Source organism: Homarus americanus, unplaced genomic scaffold (genome assembly GCF_018991925.1).
Source record: "Homarus americanus isolate GMGI-L3 unplaced genomic scaffold, GMGI_Hamer_2.0 scaffold21914, whole genome shotgun sequence".
NCBI classification, from domain to species: Eukaryota; Metazoa; Arthropoda; class Malacostraca; order Decapoda; family Nephropidae; genus Homarus; species Homarus americanus.
Genome location: NW_024719665.1, coordinates 1,286,941 through 1,295,758, shown reverse-complemented (window position 1 = coordinate 1,295,758; position 8,818 = coordinate 1,286,941).

Here is an 8,818-nt window from a genome sequence, read left to right as displayed (position 1 = left end):
TTGGGTTGGCCACAAAGTTTACAAACAGTGCGGCCAGGCTCAGGGTTGCCAATGTACTCCCATAGGTACCTGTACCCTAGGCGCAGTCTCATGTATATAAGCTGTTGAGATCGAGTCAGGGATTGATACTCTTTGTAGTGGCGGTTGTCGTCACCGGTTACAGCGTCATAGTGGCGTAGTGTGACGCTACCCCGTTGTTTCAGTGGTGTCCAATTTTCGTCGATTGCTTCTCGTTGTGCGGCGTGTATGCGAGATTTGAGATATCTCAGGGAGAGGGCGAGGGTGACTTCAATAACTTCTTGTGTAGCTTCTTTGGCAAGCCAATCACAGTGTCACAGGCAGTTATTCCTATATGTGACAGGATCCAAATAAACTTGACACGGATGTCATCAGTTTGTTCTAGCCCGGCGACGGCGGCTAGGGTGTGTTGAGCGGCAGGGGAGGATAAATTGAGCCTCGCTAGAGCAGAAGTGCTGTCACTGATTATAAGGAGGTTTCGGCGTTCAGTGCGAGCATAGGTCGCCCCCTCATGAATGCCCGCGAGGATGGCTATGCTTTCAGTGGAGGAGGCCCAGTCGTGAACCCTGATTTTCCTGCAGGTCTGGCGCTCAGGAATCCACACAGCTGCCCCAGCGCTGCCCAGCGTGGTAACGGACCCATCACAGTAGACGAGGATAGGAGGGTGGGGGGGGGGTGTCTTAAGAGAGGAGGCGACATCATTAATCTGCTCAAGGCAGTTAAGTTTGAGCATATACCTCAGTTGGGTGGATTTACGACCAGGGAAGGTGTGAACGACAACATCAACACACGGGGAAGTCCACGGCGGTACAGGCGGATGTGAGGTCGAGGGGGTGTAGAGGTGATAACGCAGCAGTGTGGACGGGCCAGTGTTGAGAGGGAAGGAAAGGTAATGGGGGAGGCCGGCGCAGGAGGGTGTTAAGATGCGAGTTCAGTGAGCGCGACAGGGGAGTCGGTTGCTCACTGCGAAGAAGTTCAACACCAAGAATGGCATTGAGAGCAGTAATTCGATCGCAGACGGGGAGCAGCATCAGTTCACGCTGCACGACTTCTATTCTGCTGGTCATAGGGCAGCCGAGGACGAGTTTCATCGCTCGGTTTTGGATTTTCTCTATGCTTTGTTTCTCGCGCTGGGAGGCAATTACAAGGACAGGCGAGGCATAATCTATGACAGCTCTGACGATGGCAATGTACACGAGACGTAGGACCCAGACAGAGGCTCCTTTGAGGCCGTGAGTGAGGGACTGGAGGGGCCTCGTTCGTTGGCGGCACTGGGAGATGACGTGGGCGCTGCGACAGCGGAGATGGTGGCTCTGGTAGTGGCTCGCACAGGTAGACCAAGGTACCTTGATCGATGTCTTGTCCTTGCAGAGTCAGCATAGTCTGACGCCGGAAGCGTGAGATGAACTTGGTTTTAGTGTGCGAGATGACTAGCCCGAGTGTTTAACAGGTCCGGGCGAACGTGGAGAGTATAGGTTGTTCATGTTGCACTGTAGTAATTTGGAGGAGAATATCATCAGCGTAGCTTATGATGTGACCGTCTATGGCGCTCTCAGCAAAGATGTCGTTGAGGCGGCAGATGGAGTTCATAAGAACATTAAAGAGTGTAGGGCTGAGTACACCTCCCTGAGGCATGCCAAGATCAAGGTCCCTGATCTTAGAGTAGTGGCCCTGAAAACGGACACGGGCCTGTCGATGGGAGAGGTAGTCAGCAATCCACGTGAGGAGTTTGCCCTTCACATCCATGTGAGTGAGGCCCTCAAGGATCACTTCACTGTTGACGAAGAGGGAGGGTTTGGCTGAGGTGTTTGCCATGTAGCGAGCGATGTAGTGAGCAGTGCTTTTTCCGGGCAGAAACCATAGAGGTCAGGGTGCAGATGGGCTTCAATTTTCCAGTGGAGGCGGTCGCGTATCATGCGCTCCATCATCTTTGAGAAGCAGGGTATGAGGGAGATTGGACGATATTCATCTTGTCTGCCTGGTTTAGGGACTGGGATGGTGGTGGCAGTCTTCCATAAGTGAGGCAGCTGACCAGTATCAAAAGAAAGGTTAAACAGACAGAGGAGGGGAATAATAATAAAAATACAAAAAGAAAATCACCCCACTGTTACCACCAGTCTGGTCCCCAGATATGCTAGGGACTGTCAGTTGGTTGAAAATGTTCAAATGAGGGCCACCAGACTGGTGCTTGCACTTCGGCACCTCAGCTACCCTGAGAGATTGGAGCGCCTGAACTTGCCTTGCTTATACTACAGACGGGCAAGGGGTGACCTAATTGAGGTGTATAAGCATCTCAAGGGGCACTACTCAGTCCAGTGTCCTTACTTGGAGTTGGCGGACGCTCGCCCCACAAGGGGTCACAGCTCAAGATTGAAGAAGCCGCAAGTCCAGGAAACCATGAGGGCAAACTTTTTCGGAGAGAGAGTTGTGAACTCTTGGAACAATCTACCAGAAGGTGTTTTGACGGCACCGAGTGTGAGCTCTTTCAAGACAAGACTTAACCAACACTGGAGCAGGTTCAGGTACATCCAGGAGCCGGTGCATGCCCAGTACTTGCCAACAGTGCGTAACAGAGACGTGACCGATCGCCCAAGCGGCTAACCAGCCGATCATTTGGTGAAGAGGATAAGGTAAAAGTGAGAAACAATATACTGCAAGTATGTTGTGTTGTCAATAGTGCGAGAAACAATTGAGACCCTGCAATTGTGTGTACATAAGGCAGAAAGTCAGATGAGCAACCTGGGAATTGGTCACTATTTTCGAGATGCCATATGACAGCAGAGTCTACCATTAGACAAATTCAAATTCAAAACATTTATTGACAATTACATCAAAAGGAGCTGGTTAGCATGCTAACTAGCCCGCCCAAAACTAGTCTTAACAAGAGCTCTTTAACATTCTACTAACCATAAATCAGATATGTATACAATAAATAGATATGCATAAAATCTACAAACCATTTCTGTAATATCCGTAATACCATCACCCCTAAATTCTGATAAACAGTTACATTCCATAATGTAATGATATAATGTATGAGACTTTACATAGCCACACAGTTTACAAGGAATGCCATCAGTTCCTTCAATATATTGCCAATAATATTTGTATCCACAGCGCAGCCTCATCACAAATGTATCATACTTAACCGAAGTCTTACCATAAGTAGAACTTGTAGAATTCAAAACTCGAACATAATGTTTCAAACTACTACTGCCGTTGTTCAAAATTTTCCGAATATTGTCCACTTCCCATTGCTGTCGGATTTTTACCATTCCAGATTTTATTATTTTAATACCCAAAATACAACCGTATTCTACAATTTCTTTGCCACACCCTTGCTTAGCCAATTCATCAGCAAACTCATTCATATAAATACCACAATGGGATGGAATCCACATAAAACTAACATCATATCCAAGTGATTGTATGTCCTCAATACACTTCTTACATTTTTAAAACTAAATCATCGTCAAGAGGCACTTCAGAATTTAGAGCAAATAGAGCACTTTGAGTGTTAACAAACCCAAAAACTGTCTTTTTCCTCTCAAAGGCATTCTTAAGTCCCACATATACAGCATAAAGTTCAGCAGTGGCGCTGGAACTTCTATCCCCAATTCTCTTGGATATTCTTTCTTCAACACTAATACCATATTCAAAAAATTCCCTAATAACAATGCTACATCCGGCCCGATTCCCATTAACTGAACCATCACAGTACATATGAATAACATACTTATGGTACACAGATATTTTCTCAAGGAATATTTGCCGGAACTGAAAAGGATTACATTCTTTTTTTTTAAACTCTAGCTTGTCCATTCTTACAGAAACACTCCATGAACCAAGGGGCAAAGACACAAAACTACAATATTATATTCACACAGCATCTAACAGCTTTTAGTATAAGTATTCATCTTAAAATTACTAGTAATTGCATTAGTAAATTTATCAACAGCAGACTTCAGATACCCATCACCACGCCTAATAAGCCTAAGAGTAGAAATGACAGTCAACTCCCTAATTCTGTGTATTATGCTCGAGACATTTAGCTCCATCCTCATAATCTCTATTCTTGTTGTCCTTGGACAACCAAGCACAATCCTCATTGCTTCATTCTTAATAAGCTCTAATGGCCCAAGATCTTTTCCCGAGTAAGAAGCTAGAACTGGAGCTGAATAATCAATGATACTCCTAACTGTACTTAAGTGCATAGATGTTAAAACTGGTATACCAACACCATTTGCTCTATTTGACAAAACTTTCAGAGGTTTTAGCCTCGCTGGACATATATTGTTGACATAAGTAATTCGATCCTTAACATTATTATTTATACCCACAAACATTCCCAGATATTTGTAACTGGATACTTTTTGCAATTTTATTCCATTTAGCCAAAATTCTTTTCCATTTACTGCCCTGGACTGATATCTGGTAATATTTTCATTAATGACCAGTCCCAAGTAGATACAAAGATGCTTCAGCTGATCAATGACCCTAGACATATCTTCATTCTTACATTGGATCAGAATGTCATGAGCATAAATGATTACTTGGGACTCGTCCTGGAATTTGTAACTTGCTATTCTGTCCATAAGAATATTAAAAAGCATAGGGCTAAGAACGCCACCTTGTGAGGTACCCAACCCAAGACTTTGTTCTTCAGATTCATGACCTTGAAACCAGTCACTCGTTTTTCGGTTAGTTAAGTAATCTGTAATCCACATCAATAATTTCCCTTTTATACCTTTACTTACAAGACTTTCTAAGATCACTTCCTTATTTGCCTTATCAAAGGCACTTTTTAAGGTCTACAAACAGTCTACAGTTGACATTAGCATTACTACAACATTTAATCACACAATCTGTAGTGTTTTTACCCTTTAAAAATCCAAACAAATTACTAGACAAGTGACCATCAATTTTATACAATAATCTATTTAATACCATTCGTTCCATCATTTTAGATAGACAAGATGTTAGGGATATGGGTCTATAATCATTATCGCCCTTAGGCACAGGAACAATGAGTGGCATTTTCCATTTCACTGGCGGTCTTCCATTTTCATATGACAAATTAAAGAGATCTAGAATTGGGTTGTCCTCCATACTTATAAGATAATTGATAACATCATAAGTTAGACCATCCCTGCCAGGAACACTAGGCTTCCCTTTCTTTACAGCATTCAGAATTTCATCCTTAATAAAAGGAACACAGGTTTCCTCACTTACAGTACTTTGGATATTCACCAACCTTCGCCTCATGTATCTTGAATTCCTCAAGAAAACCTGAACATTACATGGGAGACACTCATAATTAGATGCATACGCCCACTTATTCATTAATTCATTACTTTTAGCGTTTGGATTGGGATGAACATTAAATTTCTCCTTGAATCCTCTTACCCTATTCACACCATCCCAAACTTGATTCAATGATTTTGATTGTGCAATCTATCTAAAAAAAAAAAAAAACACTCCAATACATATTTCGGGCTTTCTGATTTAACTCTGTTGTACACTCTGCCACTTCAATCAGAGTTTCCCGGGTTATTTCATTGCTAGGATCTTTACTCTACTTACTATGACATTTCCTCAATAACTTATTCCACCCCTTTACAATCTTATCATAATACCTAGGCTTAGATTTTGTGGTATTTCCATACGGTTTCCTTGGCTTATTCAAAATGGAATCAATCACTCCTAACAAATCATCATAAAATATGTTTTCATCTTTAATTCCAAGCTTTTTGTACTCTTTATACCACTCGCCGACTTTTGCTACAAATTTACTATGTTGGCCTACTGTTATTGTATACCTTTTTCTATTGTTAACAAAAAATTTTGTTCAAATGAAACTTCACTTTAATTGCAAAGTGATCACTCAAAAGCGTATCCTCAATATCCAAATGTGCCTGCGCAACTAGCATATTAAAAAGAGTTGCATAATCAAGTCTACCCCCTTTAACATGTGTCGGCTCACCAGCTTCAAGAACCTTAGCATTTTCTATAGAGTCCAAGATATTTTCCAGAACCATTCCATTGTGATTTTGAGAACCTCTACTGCCAAGATTGTTATGCCTAGCGCACAAATCACCAATTAGTAAACAATCATCAGCAAAAACAATGTCCAGCAGTTCATCAACTGTCAATGACTCAGCATGCACATAAGCATTAATAATGAACAGTGTAGCATCTTGAAGCGTAATACTAACACACAAATACTCGGTACCGTTTATTTTTTAGAGCTGAATGTCATCAAACCTCTGCAATTTCCAGTCAAATCAACTGGTAATTTAAAACTTTGATAACCTCTTAGTTGCAAAGATGTACCGTTTGTCCCAGCCTCTTGTGAAGCTATGACATCAATACTACTAGAATGAACATATGCATGAAGATCCGTTAACCTTTTTTTCAAACCATTAACTTTCCAGGAAATTAAGCGGACATTATGATCCATTGGACTAAATTTTCCCCCTCATATTCTTCACCGAAATAAGAACATTCTTTTTGACGTCGTCCCTTGGATTTTCCATATATTCCAAAAAAGAGTCAAGAATGTTCGTCAGGTCACCAAGCATTTCCTTGTTTACTACATTCTCCTTAAAAACCGAACCAACTCTATTTCGTGACTGACTAGGATTACTATTTTGCTCTAGATTGCGATCCAAAATATTTGATTCCATCTCCACTAATGTTTCATTTTTTTTAACTATCTACATCAAATTTGTGGGCAGAGAAGATAAACACTGATCTAAAAAGGTATCTATATGAAGGTGTTACACTCATCTCTTAATTTACTTATATATCCAGGTTCAGAGCGTAACCAAACAAAAAGTGAAGTAAATTAAGGAATAAAAATAAATAAAGTAAACCTTTAGAATTTAATTAATTAAATATTAACACAATAAAAAGAAGCCTCGTAGGCTGTATGCACAAATTGATTCACCATCAGAAACATTTAAGACACAAATGATACTGAACATCAAACATCAAAAGAATAAAAATAAAGCATTGGATTACGTTAACACTGCATAAACATATAAAAACTAACAGTGAAATTAACAACATTGAAACAACACTGAATTACTTAAATGTAACGAAGCAAATACTGATGGACATAAATAGAGACATAAATAGGTACTCACATAGATATACCACATTGGTGGCGACAGGAACAACACAAATAAATTAAAGTATAAGTAACAGGTGACGAGAGTCACTCAAAGAATGTGAACTGTATGACAGAGGACTGAACTAACTCCGTCAACAGTTAGTGGAGTCCCTATATATAAGGTGCGCTCCGCCAGTGGGTCGTTTAACGATGCAGATGGTCATTATAAAACAAGAATGCTTGTTACAATACAAAATGGGTTTGAACAAATAATAACAGATAAAACCTTAACAGCAATAATATGGAACATGGAAGCATGTTATATAAAAAAAAAAGAAAAAATACGACACGGTCGTAACAAAGAATACTGCTGATGTTATGGCTAATCAAGGGAGAAGGAATGAGGTAGTAGAAGACTAGAACTAAACTTGCGAGAGTCAGGAAAGTAATAGTGACAGTTGGGGTTGGTGTGGGGTTTATGAAAGGCATCAGGATCGATATGAGAGTCTGTGTCGACACCATGGGTAAATGGGGTGTAACATACGATCTTCACATTCAAAGGAATGACACTAGCATCACCAATGTAGGAACATTGATACTGATTAAACAGTAAAAACTCAGGTGTGAAAAAGGAAGATCTGGCAGAAATTATATTAGTGGGGGACGTACTCACAAGTGCTACAACCAACAGAATTAGGATATTAGCAAGACATGGGCCCATACTGGAGGCACCTCAAGGCGCAGAAAACTTTCACCAACGTAGTCTACGTTTCATCCTCCGAGTTCGCTGGGGAGACTAGAGAACAAATGCCAGTATTTTCCTGACACCTACTGTAGAAAGTATCGATGCTGTCATTATCCGCGAGCACGTACGCTGGACTGGCTATATATTACCCGCATGGACGACAGTAGACTGCCAAAGCAGTTACTTTACAGTCATCTAACGAATAGTAAACGTCACGCTGGCGAGCAACTGAAATGCGCCAAATCGACCCTCTCACCTGGGAGACGATTACTCCACCTTAACGCTAGAAACACTCAAGGTGTCAATACTTTCGAGTTGCCCGACTGCATAACAAAGGCAGACACATGCCAACGCCAGAAATACAACTGCCACCGTCCCTCCGCACTGGTCGTAGCCCTCCACATGTGCCACATCTGTGATCGGCCCTGTCGGTCCCGTATCGGCCTCTTTAGTCACCTCAGAACTCACCAACCTAAGTGACATCCTTAATAACTCATATCATTATATCATAGCTGGATGATCGTCATACTCGATTCGAGTGACAGCAAAGTAGTAGTAGTAATAGTAGTAGGTGTGGTGAGGAGGTAGTGTAGTTGGGTGGTGAGGAGTAGTGTGGTGGGTGATGAGGGAGGTAGTGTGGTGTGGTGAGGTAGGTGTAATGGTGAGAGTAGTTATTGGAGTGGATGGTGTGGTAAGGAAGTAGTGTGGTAGGTGATGATGGGGAGTCGTTTAGTGTGGTGGGAGGTAGTGTGGAGTGATGGGGGGTGAGTGTGGTGTGGTGGGGAGGTGGTGTGGTGTGGTGGTGATTTTGTGGTGGGTTGTGGTGAGTGTGGTGTGGTGGGGAGTTAGTGTGGTGGGTGGTGAGGGTGGTAGTTTGGTGTGGTGAGGAAGGTGGGGTGTGTAGTGGGGAGGCATTGCTGTGTGGTGTGATGTGGTGGGGG